Source organism: Gymnoscopelus braueri (genome assembly GCF_963280865.1).
Source record: "Gymnoscopelus braueri genome assembly, chromosome: 19".
NCBI lineage: Eukaryota > Metazoa > Chordata > Actinopteri > Myctophiformes > Myctophidae > Gymnoscopelus > Gymnoscopelus braueri.
This window is the reverse complement of record NC_137621.1, coordinates 7,777,343-7,793,467: the sequence shown is the minus strand read 5'-3', so window position 1 is coordinate 7,793,467 and position 16,125 is coordinate 7,777,343.

Sequence of the window (16,125 nt, the reverse complement as noted above, 5' to 3'; positions counted from 1 at the left end):
GTGTTCGGAGAGTGTGTGTCTGTGTGTTCGGAGAGTATGTGTGTTCGGAGAGTGTATGTGTGTTCGGAGAGTGTGTATCACTGTGTGTCTACATGTGTTCAAGTATGTGTGTGTCTGTTCTCTGTAGCCTTCACTTCTGTCACCCATCCTTGTCTCTTTGTTTTCCTTTGATTGTGTGATAAAAAGAAAAAGCTCTGCACGTCCACCAGGCTATTGTTTGATCATCCCTTGTTTTCTTACACAACGTTTCCGTTTGTTTCCTAGACGGTGATTATGATTTAAATAACAATAAAGCATTGTTTTATACCTTCTGCTGAGCCGCCTGGTTAAAGGTCGTCTGATAGTCTTAACCGCTCAGACTCTTTTAGATGCTATAGGTCTTGTTTTCCATAAATAACATTTCTCCTCCGTGGAGAAGCGCCTGTTCATTTTTATTGATGAAACATGGAAGGTTGAATGGTGTGAGTCCTGTCACGGCGTACACGATGGATGGATGTTTGTCAACTCCTCTCAGGTCTGGGGTGATTTGGGGGGGGGGTGTGGGTGTGGGGGGAGGAGTGGGTGGTGTTAACCCTTTGAGGCTTGAGGTTCCGATTCTGCAAAAAGGTCTTCTAAATCCTAGCGGTTTTCTGAAAAAACGTATGTTTCTATATCAGTGGTTTTTCAAACTTTTTCATGTCAAGGACCCCCAAAATGACATGAATTTGGCCGCGGACCCCCATCTCAAAATATATCGTTCCAGGGACCCCCCAGAAGCAAAGATTTGAGTTAATGTTTGCAATTAAAATAATATACATATAAATATTCAAAGATTTGCACACATTTTCACGATAAAAAAAATAAATAGCAGATCTACAAGCTCATAGCTACGAGCTTGTAGATCTGCTATTTTTGAATAGCCAAAGTGTAAAATAAAGCTTTTTTTTTTAACTCAAATGAAAAAGTGACACAGATGCGTTCCAGGTCTTAAAGGGTTAAGAGGGGGGGGGTCATCATTTCTCTGCAGGTTGTCAAGAAAGCAATCTTGAAGATGTAAAGTGTCTGCTAGACTCCTATAGCTAGTGTGGTAGGTTTGATTTATAAATATACATGCGCAGTACAGTACACACACACATATAGATGTACGTGTCGCTGCTGTCGTCGGCCAGGAAAACTTTGTGTTGTTTTTCGGTAAAAAAGCCGAAGCCTAAAACGAGCAGACCTTTCCAATTTCCCAACGAATGCCAATTTCCCTGTGACATCTACAAGCTCATAGCGCGAGCGCTATGAGCTTGTAGACCTGCTATTTTTTTTTTTATCGTGAACATTATTTTGTGCACATTTTGAAAAACATATGTATCTATATCAGTGGGGCTGAAACTTTTTCATGTCAAGGACCCCCAAAATGATATGCATTTGGCTGCGGACGCCCCCCAATCTAACAATGTTTTGTTCCCCCCCCCCCATGAAGCAAAGATTTGAGTTACAAATGTTCCCTTTAAAAAAATACATATTCAAATATTTGCACATTATGTTGAATACTTTTCTAAAAAATAGCAGATCTACAAGCTCGAGCTTTTAGATCTGCTATTTTTTGAATAGCCCAAAGACAAATCTTTAAAATGACACCATATGTGTTCCCGGTCTTAATGGGTTAATTGGATCAATTGCAGTGTCTGTGTCTTTTGTTGACTTTACGATACTAAGTGATACTTTACTAAGTGATACTTTACGATACTAAGTGATACTTTACTAAGTGATACTTTACGATACTAAGTGATACTTTACTAAGTGATACTTTACGATACTAAGTGATACTTTACTAAGTGATACTTTACGATACTAAGTGATAGTTTTAAAAAAAACTATTCCAGCAAACTTGGCATTTTCACAAGTAAATAAAACACTTCACTGACTGCAGTGCAATTTATAATTACCAGTACGTCAAGATGTGAACTTTTCTCCACTTGTTATAAAGCTTGTGTTAATTAGTCTCTTGAGGTGATTTGACACTGATTAATTAACTTAGTTTAACTTTTATAAAGCAACCTGTGAATGGCAGTGCAAAGATTCTAACCCATTCAATCCGGGAACGCATCTGTGTCATTTTATGATTTATTTGGGCGCTATTAAAAAATAGCAGATCTACAAGCTCACAGCGCGGCACTCGAACTTGCAGATCTTTTTTTTTTCTTTTTTAAATCGTGAACATTTGTCAAATATTTTGTTCCAGGGGCCGCAGAAGCAACGAGTTAAAAATGTTTGCTTTGAAAAAAAAAAAATATGTATATATATATATATTCAGAGATTTGCGCAAATGTTCACGATTTTTCAAAAATAGCAGATCTGCAAGTTCGAGTGCCGCGCGGTGAGCTTGTAGATCTGCTATTTTTTATTAGCCCAAAGTATAAAATAATGGTTCAAGTGGTTACACACAGATGCGTTCCTGGTTTGAATGGATTAAATGACTGGTCGTTTAATGACATGCAATTGAATAACACTTTAAACTTCCTATGCAACTTCCTGTGTGTGTGTGTGTGTGTGTGTGTGTGTGTGTGTGTGTGTGTGTGTGTGTGTGTGTGTGTGTGTGTGTGTGTGTGTGTGTGTGTGTGTGTGTGTGTGTGTGTGTGTGTGTGTGTGTGTGTGTGTGTGTGTGTGTGTGTGTGTGTGTGTGTGTGTGTGTGTGTGTGTGTGTGTGTGTGTGTGTGTGTGTGTGAAACAATGCTTGGAATGCGGGCAATGTCCGGGCTCCTGTGTTGTCATGGCAGTCTAGTAACTATTACATAAAACTGTTGTTGTATTAACAGTGGCTCTTTAAAGGGGGGAATGGACACAAAAATATGATTCTTTATGTGCCCAGAGATGGTGTTTAGAGTTTATAACGTTTTATAACAACTTTAAGGACCTCCATAGCTCTGGACTTCCATTTCTTACACTCTCAGAGTTACAGACCGGTAAGATTAATGTGGAGCCCTCTCAAGGACCCCTGGGGGTCCCTGGACCACACTTTGAGCACCACTGCGTTTATAAACACCTCCTGATCTGTGTATCTTCTACGCTGTCTCCCTCTCAGTCTGTCTGTCCCTCCTACGCTGTTTCTCTCTCTCAGCTGTCCTACCGTCTGTCTCTCCTATGCTGTCTCTCTCTCAGCTGTCTTACCGTCTGTCTCTCCTACGCTGTCTCTCTCTCTCTGCTGTCCTACCGTCTGTCTCTCCTATGCTGTATCTCTCTCTGCTGTCCTACCGTCTGTCTCTCCTATGCTGTCTCTCTCTCAGCTGTCTTACCGTCTGTCTCTCCTACGCTGTCTCTCTCTCTCTGCTGTCCTACCGTCTGTCTCTCCTATGCTGTCTCTCTCAGCTGTCCTACTGTCTGTCTCTCCTACACTGTCTCTCTCTCTCTGCTGTCCTACCGTCTGTCTTTCCTATGCTGTCTCCCTCTCAGTCTGTCTGTCCCTCCTATGCTGTCTCTCTCTCAGCTGTCTTACCGTCTGTCTCTCCTACGCTGTCTCTCTCTCAGTCTGTCTGTCTCTCCTATGCTGTCTCTCTCTCAGCTGTCTTACCGTCTGTCTCTCCTATCCTGTCTCTCTCTCAGCTGTCTTACCGTCTGTCTCTCCTACACTGTCTCTCTCTCTCTGCTGTCCTACCGTCTGTCTTTCCTATGCTGTCTCCCTCTCAGTCTGTCTGTCCCTCCTATGCTGTCTCTCTCTCAGCTGTCTTACCGTCTGTCTCTCCTACGCTGTCTCTCTCTCAGTCTGTCTGTCTCTCCTATGCTGTCTCTCTCTCAGCTGTCTTACCGTCTGTCTCTCCTATCCTGTCTCTCTCTCAGCTGTCTTACCGTCTGTCTCTCCTACACTGTCTCTCTCTCTCTGCTGTCCTACCGTCTGTCTCTCCTACACTGTCTCTCTCTCTCTGCTGTCCTACTGTCTGTCTCTCCTACACTGTCTCTCTCTCTCTGCTGTCCTACCGTCTGTCTCTCCTACACTGTCTCTCTCTCTCTGCTGTCCTACCGTCTGTCTTTCCTATGCTGTCTCCCTCTCAGTCTGTCTGTCCCTCCTATGCTGTCTCTCTCTCTGCTGTCCTACCGTCTGTCTTTCCTATGCTGTCTCCCTCTCAGTCTGTCTGTCCCTCCTATGCTGTCTCTCTCTCAGCTGTCCTACCGTCTGTCTCTCCTACGCTGTCTCTCTCTCAGTCTGTCTGTCTCTCCTATGCTGTCTCTCTCTCAGCTGTGTTACCGTCTGTCTCTCCTATCCTGTCTCTCTCTCAGCTGTCTTACCGTCTGTCTCTCCTATCCTGTCTCTCTCTCAGCTGTCGTACCGTCTCTCTCCTACACTGTCTCCCTCTCAGCTGTCCTAATATAATGTCTAAAACAAGTCACAAAAGGGAGCAGACAGCCCTTTCTTTAGTTGTTATAATTTATCAAGCTGACAGCTCTGAAGTGTTTGAAATAACTCATGACTTTTAATGCATTTAATATTTTCAGGGGCCGTGCTCATACAGTACCACTAGGAGGGCTTCCACTATCCATTATTTTCTCTGCAATTATTCTATTGATTGATTTTTTTCGATGGAATTGAGTCATCAGGAAGCACCATTTTAAAAATAAATATTTATTTATTAGAGAGGGTCACGTGAAAATGATTGGCTTTGATGGAATCTTAGATTGGGTGTAGTTCTGTTTGATGCAGAAACACAACATAATTGCTTTGATGCAAGTAGCATTAACGAGGGTCAGCTGGACAGTGACACTCACACCTCAGCTGTGCTGAACTGAAAGTGACTGGAGTTAGATAAAAAAAAAGCCCTTGAATATGACTGAAGACATGATAATGTTAACTGTGATTATGGTAAGCTTACATTTAATATCACAAACACCATAGAATAAAAAAAACCTGTAACTTTAACCAGCAAAAAAAAAAAATCGATATTTGGAAATTGTGAATGGATTTTGAATCGTTGATAATAAGAATTGCGATTCGTAAGGGAATTGATTTTTTTTCCCAACAGCCCTCCTTCAGAGTAATAAGGCCGTCCTGTGGTTGAGTGGAACAGTGACAGAGCACTGAGAGACGGACACAATGAGACGATGAAGGCTGATCAATGTTTGTCATTGTTGTCACTGTGTGAGCGTGACTCCCTGCCTCCTCCTCCTCCTCATCTCTGCACAACTCTGTCTCTTCATCTGTGACGGTCTTTAACGCGTTAAGACCGGGAAGTGGGAACGCATCTGTGTCATTTTTTATTATTTTTATTTGGCTATTCAAAAATAGCAGATCTACAAGCTCATATGAACTTGTGAAAATTTGTTGCAAATCTTTGAATATATATCATTTTTAAAGTGAACATTTGTAGCTCAAATAGGGGGGGGGGGGTCCCTGGAACATCAGTGGTTCTAAAACTTTTTCCATATCAAGGACCCCCAGCAGAATGATATGTATTTGGCCGCGAAAAAACGCCCCATCAAAAAGATTTGAGTTAAAAATGTTGTTTAAAAAAATATATACATATTCAAAAATGTGCATAATTTTTTTTCTAAAATAGCAGATCTACAAGCTCGAGCTTTGAGCTACAAGCTACGAGCTTGTAGATCTGCTATTTTTGAATAGCCCAAAGGATACAATAATGGTTATAGCTCGTTATGCTAAAATCTTGAAAGTGTTTGAAAAATGTGGAATACTTTTCTCTTCTGGGGGGGGGGGGGGGGGGGGGTGGTATACATTTTGTATACAATCGGCCTCAGGTCTTAATGGGTTAAAACCCCACAGTTATACTCCGAAAATAGCCGATCTACAAGCTGTGACGCTTTGTGTGTCAGCTTGTAGATCCGCTATATATCCGGCTGGCTTTAACCTCTAAATGAGGCTTTTATGTTCTCTGTCTGTTTCTCATCTGTGTCGCTCTCTCTCTCTCTCTGCGCTCACACTGTCTCTCGCTCACTCGGCTTTCAACAAAACCGGGAGGAAATACTTCGCATTCCTCTGCCTGGAAGTGTGTGTGTGTGTGTGTGTGTGTGTGTGTGTGTGTGTGTGTGTGTGTGTGTGTGTGTGTGTGTGTGTGTGTGTGTGTGTGTGTGTGTGTGTGTGTGTGTGTGTGTGTGTGTGTGTGTGTGTGTGTGTGTGTGTGTGTGTGTATAAGAGGGCACGGTTGGGCTTTTCGTGGTAGCGTTTTTGGTTTATGTAATTTAAAGCCACCGGATGCTTTATTTTTTGAGAGAGAGAGAGAGGAATGTATTCCCTGGTGTTGTCATCATTCATGGCATCCAGCGCTGAAACCTTCCCAAACAAGACATGGCTTCACAGATGAAGGGAACTGTGTCACAGACATGGCCTCGACAGGATGACAGACAGGCACGTTGAAGGACAGACAGACGGCTAGACGGACAGACAGACAGATTGGCTCCTAGATCAACAGACAGACACATTGATTTATACAGACTAGACCAGATACATAAGTAGATAGATAGATACATACATACATATACATAAAGACATACAGACAGAGGGATATACAGTACAGACAGACAGACCGACAGACAGACAGACGGAGGGATTGACAGACAGACAGACAGGCAGACAGACAGACAGACAGACAGAGGGATTCACAGACAGACAGACAGACAGACAGAGGGATATACAGACAGACAGACAGGGACAGTGTGTGTCAGTGTGTTTTTTAGTTTTTGTTTTGAGGACAAAGAGAAATCGAACCAAATTATCTACAGTCACGGGGGACATTTAGTGACGTGTAGACTCAAACACACACACACACGCACACGCACACACATTAACACAGACGGAGACACACCTCTGTATGCACACACTCGCACGCTGACACACATACTCTCTCACACACACACACACACACACACACACACACACACACACACACACACACACACACACACACACACACACACACACACACACACGGGCAGACCCATTTGTCTGGATTTGATGTTATTGGTGTTGGAGCCCCCCCCCCCCCCCCAGGGGGTCGATTTTTGTGATTGGCCCGTGGGCTGAAGGTTGCTGGATGTGATTGGCTGGCTGTGTGAAGGTCAGCGCTTCAGATTAATGACGGGAGCACCGGTCAATGTGTGTGTCCGCACATCACCCTGTCTGTCTGTCTTTCTGCCTGTCTGTCTGTATGTATATCTGTCTGTCTGCCAGCCTGCCTGTCTGTCTGCCTGTCTGCCTGTCTGTCTGTCTTTCTGCCTGTCTGTCTGTATGTATATCTGTCTGTCTGCCTGCCTGTCTGTCTGCCTGCCTGTCTGTCTGCCTGTCTGCCTGTCTGTCTGTCTTTCTGCCTGTCTGTCTGTATGTATATCTGTCTGTCTGCCTGCCTGCCTGTCTGTCTGCCAGCCTGCCTGCCTGTCTGTCTGTCTGTCTGTCTGTCTGTCTGTCTGTCTGTCTGTCTGTCTGTCTGTCTGTCTGTATATCTGCCTGTCTGTCTGTCTGTCTGTCTGTCTGTCTGTCTGTATATCTGCCTGTCTGTCTGTCTGTCTGTCTGTCTGTCTGTCTGTCTGCCTGTCTGTCTGCCTGCCTGTCTGTCTGTCTGTCTGTCTGTCTCAGACTGATGACACAGTGTCACAGCCCGCGCACGTCCAACGTGCAACAGCACAGATTGATGCTCTTGTACCCCGGTGACACAAAGTGGCCCGTCCCTGATCATTCAACACACACACACACACACACACACACACGCACACGCACACGCACACAACACACACACTACACACAGGATACTAATTTAAACCAATCAGGAGACAGAAGTCCACACTAGCATACCCTCTACATTACAGGATAAACAAGGTACATTTATGGAAGTGATTACTTCCAAAAAAAAATTGATTAAAAAAACAAGCAGACAGAATAGGAATGGGAACACTATAAAAATGGAAGCTGATAAATGGGTTCTCTCTCCTGATTGGACAAAATTAGTTTTCCCTGCCCGAAAACGTGTGTAAGAGCTGGAGAGACGGTGGAGCAATGATTACTATATCAGAATATAGAGCTTTTAACTTTTAACACATTAAGGCTGGAGGCGATTCTTAAAAATGTTTTCTAAATCATAACAGTTTTGTGAAAAAAAAAAAAAAATTCAAGATTTTTCAAAAATAGCAGATCTACAAGCTCATAGCGCGGCACCTTGTATATCTGCTATTTTTGAATAGCCAATGAAATCTAAAGTGACACAGATGCGTTCCAGGTCTTAAAGGGTTAACACATTACCTGCCAAGAACACAGAAATGCGTTCTATTTTCAAATTATATATTTTTTTGGAAAATTCCACAAGGGGCGCTCTAACACAGCTTAGGAATGATCCCTCGTCACTCAGAGAAGCAGTAGACGGATGTGACGTGACGTCATTCAAAAATAAAACGTCCGTCCGCCCCAACGCTAGGATTTTTAGAAAAACACTAATAACTCAGATTTTTTGTTTTTTTGTGATGAAAACCACCCATTTTCCCTGGATATATTTTGAAGGGGATCGGCTGCCAAAAACATATCATTTTGGGGGTCCTTGACAAGAAAAGGTGTGAGCACCACGGATATAGCCGCAATATTTTTTTCAGAAAAAATTAAGACATTTGTTGAGACATTTGACAGTTACTTCGCTTCGCTTTAAAACATTTATATTCAAAGATTTGCAAAAAATTGAAGATTGTTCAAGAACAGCAGATCTACAAGCTCATAGCGCGGCACTCGTTGCCGCGCTATGAGCTTGTATATCTATGAGTCTTGTATATCTTTTGGTCTCCTGATAGTTATTTTTTTGGGGCAATTTTGAAAGAAAACAGTGTTACACATCATTTGGTGTCTGGAATTGGTATCTGTCGTGGAATTAGAGAGAGAGAGAGAGAGAGAGAGAGATATCTTTAGTGCTGTGAGAGATAAGAGGCCAGTCTCAAACAGCAGGAGCTGAAACACAGGAGGACTTAGTAAGACCTAACAGTAATACCAGAAAAAGCAGAAGAAACTGAATGAATATAAACTACTGAAATTGAAAACCTGTCCTTTAAATAAGCCAACAAGTCAAGTAGACAAACGTACCAAACGTTGAAGTATAGAAACAATAAGAGTCAGAGGCGTTTCTGTTCTGAATAAAAATCACTCCGCTCTGAAAATGTATATTATGTTTTTTTTTAAGAGCTGGTGAGACAGACTGTTCCAGGTGGTCCTGGACCACCTGGAACAGCTTTATACTGTTAATATATAGCTGTTTAACAAAAACTAAATATCACGTTGCGACACCTTTAACACATTGACTGCCAGAATTATTTCAGATTTTTAGCTGTAGCCTGCCAGAGATTTTTCATTGAAAATAAAAAGTACTCAGGAGCCGAGATACAGCATTTTTAAGTTTTAAGTTAACAAGGAAGTGGATAGGAGTCTAAATCTTCGAACAATCATATCTCCTTGGTCTTTGGGTCAAATTTAAAAAAAATAACGAAAAAAATAAATAAATAGAACGCAGATATGCGTTCTTGGCAGCCAACGCATTTATTAAAAATAGAACGCAGATCTGCGTTTTTGGCAGCCAATGTGTTAACACTGTGATAATGTGACTGTCTGGTGCAGAGACATAATGACTTGAAGCCGCCTCTGTGATATTTATAGTCTGTTCTCTGTTACGCTACACAGTTTCTAACTGGTGAGGATGTACAAATGTAACCACATGGACCCACATGTGGTTACATTTGTACATTTTACTCAGAGTGGAAACGTTTCATTTTGTTGCCACATTTTGGTGCCACTTGCTTAAAGACACAAATGAACACAGGTTCTGTCATGTTTTACAGCAGTGGTTTTCAACCCCGTTCATATCAAGGTCCATTATTTATTCGGCATTTGAGCCACAGACCACCGTTTGAGCCACAGACCACCGTTTGAGCCACAGACCACCGTATGAGCCACAGACCACCGTTTAACATCTCTCACGCGAGTAACAATGGCGGAGCGATCGCGCATACAAAATGAGTCGTTTTCCCCAGCGTAAAAAGTTTCTGAGTTATAGGGGTTTTAGAGAAGGAGATAGAACGGAAGCGGATGGGAGCCATGTTTTTTGGCACGGTGATCCTTCTGTCCTTTCCTTCTCAGAATCACCGTGGGTGATTCCAGAGCTGCTCCAGCCCCTCCCGTGTGGAAAAAAACGAAAAAGACTGAAAACACGGTTCAGACCGTGTTCAGCACCGAAGCGCTACCCCGTGAAAACACGGTTCAGACTGTGTTTGGCACCCGATGTGTTAAGTAATGCAGATGTTTAACAATAATTTAACTCCTGAGAGAGTAAAGTGATACCAAATGGACCCTTACGGGTCCATTTGGTATCATTTTACTCTCTCAGGAGTTAAAGATCTATAAGGGTCCATTTGGTTACCAACTCTCTATCATTTAGCTGGGGACCACCTGGAACCCCCTCAAAGACCGCTGGTTGAGAACCACTGTTTTACATGTAGTTTTACTGAAATCTGGACACAGTCAACGTGCAACAGCACAGATTAATGCACTTCTCTTCTTCTCAGCCCGTCCCTGTCTGCCTGTCTGTCTGTCTGTCTGTCTGTCTGTCTGTCTGTCTGCCTGTCTGTCTGTCTGTCTGTCTGTCTGTCTGTCTGTCTGTCTGTCTGCCTGTCTGTCTGTCTGTCTGTCTGTCTGTCTGTAGTATTATTGGTAACTAATAATAACAGATTATATCATCGTCTCTCATTTCAACATTTTGAACTTTTTGGCCTTTTTTTTGCCAAAACATGAAGTTCCCGTTTGCTCTGAAACGTGAACATGCAGTAGCACAGCAGACTGAAACGTGAACATGCAGTAGCACAGCAGACTGGAGGAGATGTCAGCTTCCATTGGAAGCCTCTTTCATGTAGCGTTATTTATGTCATTGCTGTTGACTCTGAAGAAGAAGAAGGTCACAGTGCGTCACAACGCTTTGATTTCATCGATGTCTGGGGGCAGACATACTTTCACTTTTTGTGTTTTTTCGTAAATTAACGCCCTAATAGCAGATCTACAAGCTCATAGCGCAGCACTCGGTGCCGCGCTATGAGCTTGTAGATCTGCTATTTGTTGAATAGCCAAAGAAAACTTTTTCATGCCAAGGACCCCCAAAATGACATGTATTTGGCCACGGACCCCCATCTCAAAATACGTTGTTCCAGGGACCCCCCAGAAGCAAAGATTTGAGTTAAAAATGTTTGCTTTAAAAATATATATATATTCAAAGGTTTGCACAAATGTTCAAGATTTTTTTCAAAAATAGCAGATCTACAAGCTCAAAGTGCGGCACTCGGTGCCGCGCTTTGAGCTTGTAGATCTGCTATTTGTTGAATAGCCAAAGAACATCTATAAAAATGACACAGATGCGTTCCCGGTCTTAAAGGGTTAAGACCCTGAAGCAGATAGAGTGCTCCTCCACTCAGGTTTAGTTCTGGGTTCAGACGTTGTTCTGAAGTGGCTCATAGAACAGTTTTTACCTTTTTAACTCCTTAAGACCCGGAACGCATCTGTGTGTCATTTTAAGATGTCTTTGGGCCATTCAAAAATAGCAGATATACAAGCTCATCTATGAGCTTGTATATCTGCTATTTTTTTCTTAAATCGTGAAAATGTGTGCAAATCTAGTATGTCTGCTATTTTTGAATAGCCCAAATAAATCTAAAAATGACACACAGAGATGCGTTCCCGGTCTTAACGGGTTAATAGCTTTGTATCATTGCACTAATGTTGCTCTAATGCAACAACCAAAGGGCTTCTCCTCTCCTCCAGCAACACAACACACACTCATCCAGTCCCTCCAATTCATGGAGTCTAGTGTTTGTAGATATAAATACGCCTGTATCGATCCTGCGGGGGGCAATTCAGTTGTGTGTGTGTGTGTGACTTATACTTGTGAGGGCCGTATAAATAGCAGATATACAAGCTCATAGCGTGGCACTCGGTGCCGCGCTATGAGCTTGTAGATCTGCTATTTTTGAATAGCCAAAGTATAAAAGGTTAAAATGATTGTGATGCTATTTTAACACATAAATCACCTCTCTGGTTCTCTGTATTGTCGTCAACTTGTTGAAAGCCAGTTCAACTCTTGTCAGATTGCTCAGAATTCCTCCTACCTGCCTTCATAGAGCTAGACCTGCACTCCTAGCCTTTCAGCTTGTAGATCAGCTATTTTCACCATACGTCATACAACAAAGTCTACAGTGCAGTGTAGCTCAAATCATGACTAACACACAAATATGTATTCTGTCCATGATGTCAATGTGCAGGATATGCACCAGAAAGTGCACACAGGAAAAGCGCATAGTTTACAGTTATTTACTATTCTGTGGCTGTAAGAAGCCAAGGACGCAATTAATTTTAACTGCCAAATAACACAAAAAAACATGACATTGTTTTAGAAAGGAATGCCTGGAGTGGGAGTTAAAGATACACAAAGGAAGCATGATTTTGTTGTTGTTGTGCACCTCATTGCTTGCGGAAGAATGTGTGTGTGTGTGTGTGTGTGTGTGTGTGTGTGTGTGTGTGTTTGTTTGCACGCGCATGGAAGAGTGTTTGTGTATGTGTGGAGTAGAAGGTGTGTGTGTGTGCATGGAGTAGAAGGTGTGTGTGTGTGCATTGAAGAGAAGGTGTGTGTGTGTGTGCATGGAAAAGAAGGTGTGTGCGTGTTTGTGTGTGCATGTGTGAATCTTGGAGGTGGCATGTGGTTTTGTTAGTGCTGAGCTGTGGCTATTTATTATCATTGTTTAGACTCCAGCTCTTTGTGTGTGTGTGTGTGTGTGTGTGTGTGTGTGTGTGTGTGTGTGTGTGTGTGTGTGTGTGTGTGTGTGTGTGTGTGTGTGTGTGTGTGTGTGTGTGTGTGAGACCATGATGAATAGGTCTGTTTATCAGTCAGAGTCTGTTCTGGTCCCACCTGCTATTTGGAAGCGAGAACAAACCAGCTTTTTTTCTTTTTTTTTCTTCGCTGCTATCTGCATCTGTGCACGTATACTGTGTGTGTGTGTGTGTCTACCTACGTGCCCCTGTGTGTGAGTGCATCTTCTTGTCAGCTTGCCTATATGTGTGTCTTTGTTGTCTGTCTGTGTGTGTGTTTGTTTGTGTGTGTGTGTGCGTGTGTGCGGCTGTGTGCGTGCGAACAGCACAGGTGGGCGGCAGTGAATGTTTTACTAAAGCTTATTTATGCCTCACGGCCCTTTTTATGATAATAAAGCATATGCAGGGGTGTGTGTGTGTTTGAATTGATTGAATACAAACACACACACACACACACACACACACACACACACACACACACACACACACACACACACACACACAGTAGTAATGTGTGCTTCAGAGCAGTGGAGCGTGCTTCATGTACATGTACATGCCTCATGAGGAGTAGAGCTGCAACAATTCATTGATCCACTCGGCTCAATCTATTATAAAACATACAGTAATCCATAATTTAACCCATTAAGACCTGAGGCCCATTCTACAAATCTTTTTCTTGTCAAGGACCCCCAAAATTATATGTATTTGGCTGCCAAAATATGTTGTTCCAGGGACCCCCCCCAGAAGCAAAGCTTTTCGTTTCAAGGATTTAAAAAAATAGAGCCAAAGTTGAATGCTTATAGCTCAAATCTAAAATGACACAGATGTGTTCCCGGATTGAATGGGTTAATAAGAGAAGATTAATAATCAATCCCTATTTCAGACAAAAAAAATAAGCCGATCTGCTTGTAGATATTATATTGCAACAATGTTTTATATTGTTTTTAGCACATTAACACATTGACTGCCAATCGCGTAGATCTACGCGAACCTATTTAAAGCCGCCACGTGCCAATCGCGTAGATCTACGCGAAGTGGTCTTATTTATTTATTTTTTCGAAAAAAAGTTCACATTGCACTTTTTTTCACTTCCGGTACGACACATTTCATTGTAGCACCACCGGAAACGGAATTATCCGGGTTCCGGTTTTTCCGATCGTATCCGCTTCCTGTCTAGAAAGAAACCTAAAAGTCGATTATCTCGGTTGTTGTTTTTCTCATCGCTGATCACTGTTTAGCGTTCACCGCTGTAGCTTCAAGATGGCGGATCGCAAAGCGAAGCGGTCGTCACTGCTCGTCTCACACAGATCCCCTGTGTGTTTAGAACCAAACGAACGCGCACTTTTAACGGATTTAGCGAGGTCTGTGGCGACACGAAAACAACAACAATAAAACGCTGGCACTGTTGAGTACATTATGATATTAAACTCTGGCATGGAATGTGTTAAGCTAATCAACTGGGGGACCCTTCTTAAAGTCATTTGGGGACCCCCTTGGGGGTCCAGAACCCCCAGTGGGAACCAGTGGACTAGTTGACCAGACACACACACATCCCTAGAAGATGAATGAGATGCAGTGTGAGCTGTATGAAGTGGACAAACAGGCCCTGCTCTTGCAGTATTGATCAGGACACAAACATCTCAACACCCACTCCGTCTCCACACACTTCTCTCTACGCAGACGACAGGAGAATCTCACAGCGTTCATTAAGCCATGAAGACCGGGAACACATCTGTGTAACCACTTATAGTTATTTTATACTTTGGCTATTCAAAAATAGCAGATCTACAAGCTACGAGTTTGTAGATCTGCTATTTTTGAAAAATCTTGGACATTTGTGCAAATATTTGAATATGTATATATTTTTTACATTTTTAACTCAAATCTTTGCTTCTGGGGGATTCTACAAATGTCTTCTAAATCAGTTTTTATTTTAAACGTATGTTGCTATAACCAGTGGTTCTCAAAAATGTTCATGTCAAGGACCCCCAAAATGATATGTATTTGGCCGCGGACCCCCATCTCAAAATGATTTGTTCCAGGGACCCCCTCAGAAGCAAAGATTTGAGTTACAAATGTTCGCTTTAAAAAAATATATATATTCAAAGATTTGGACACATTCTCCTCGATTCTTCCAAAAAATAGCAGATCTACAAGTTCATTGCGCGGCACTCGGTGCCGCGCAATGAGCTTGTAGATCTGCTATTTTTTGAATAGCCCAACGAAATCTTAAAATGACACAGATGCCATCCCGGTCTTAATGGGTTAAATACAATTGGATTGAGTCCATTAGAGGAGGGGTCTTCAACGGACCCCTTGTATTAGCTGAGAGACTTTTGCATAGATTTCATGATGACAGCACTATCATCAGTGTTTTTATTTACTTATCTTTTCTATAAAAACCTCAACGCTCAGTAAACTTGACCGTTGAAGCTCTGTACTTGGTCTGTTCCTTTTCCCCCCCTCTATCCACAAGTTTACTAAGACGTTCGTGGGCATCACTTGTCATGCCCCACAATGCGCTAGGAGACTTTTGGATACCAAAAACCTCTTTGCCGAAAAATAGCCGATCTACAAACGGCTATTTCCTACGATCTACAACGACCTTGCAGCGCGAGGCGTTGTGAGCTTGTAAATCTGCTTTTTTTTTTTTTTTATAGCCAGCGCTAAAATCTAAAACGACACATATGCGCTTTCCCGGGTTTTATAATGGATTCGTTGCCGATAACCGATATAGTGAAAGTAAGTCAAATAATGGCTGATATATATAATGGTCTGGGGGCTCTAACAACGTGTTATGTACTCCCTGTTTCTGCTACTTTCTGCATGACACTCACTGGCATACGGTAAAGCAGGGGTCTTCAACGTTTTCAGGCCAAGGACCCCCTAGCTGAGAGAGAGATGAAGCAGGGACCCCCTCTATATCGTATAAAATTGTGTTTCAGATTTAAAAAAAAAAGGATTTCCTCTGTCTGCTTTTTTCCCTCTACACCTATACCTCTTTGCCAAAAATAGCCGATCTACAAGCTCACAACGCCTCGCAGCGCGAGGCGTTGTCAGCTTGTTGATCTGCTATTTTTGGCTAAAGTTCTCCTCAGAAAAGGGATGCTAGGGTTCAAGCGGTTAAGGTAAAATAAAAAATCATATCACACAAAGATTTGGCGGACCCCCTGTAGTAACTCTGAGGACCCCCTAGGGGTCCCGGACCCCCTGTTGAAGACCCCTGCGTTAAAGTATAAAATATTGCATTCATTTCTGAAAAACGTATATATATAAATATTCAACATGCAGACCCAGCGGTGGTGTAGCAGCACAACGTAGCAGACATGAGACACATCAGG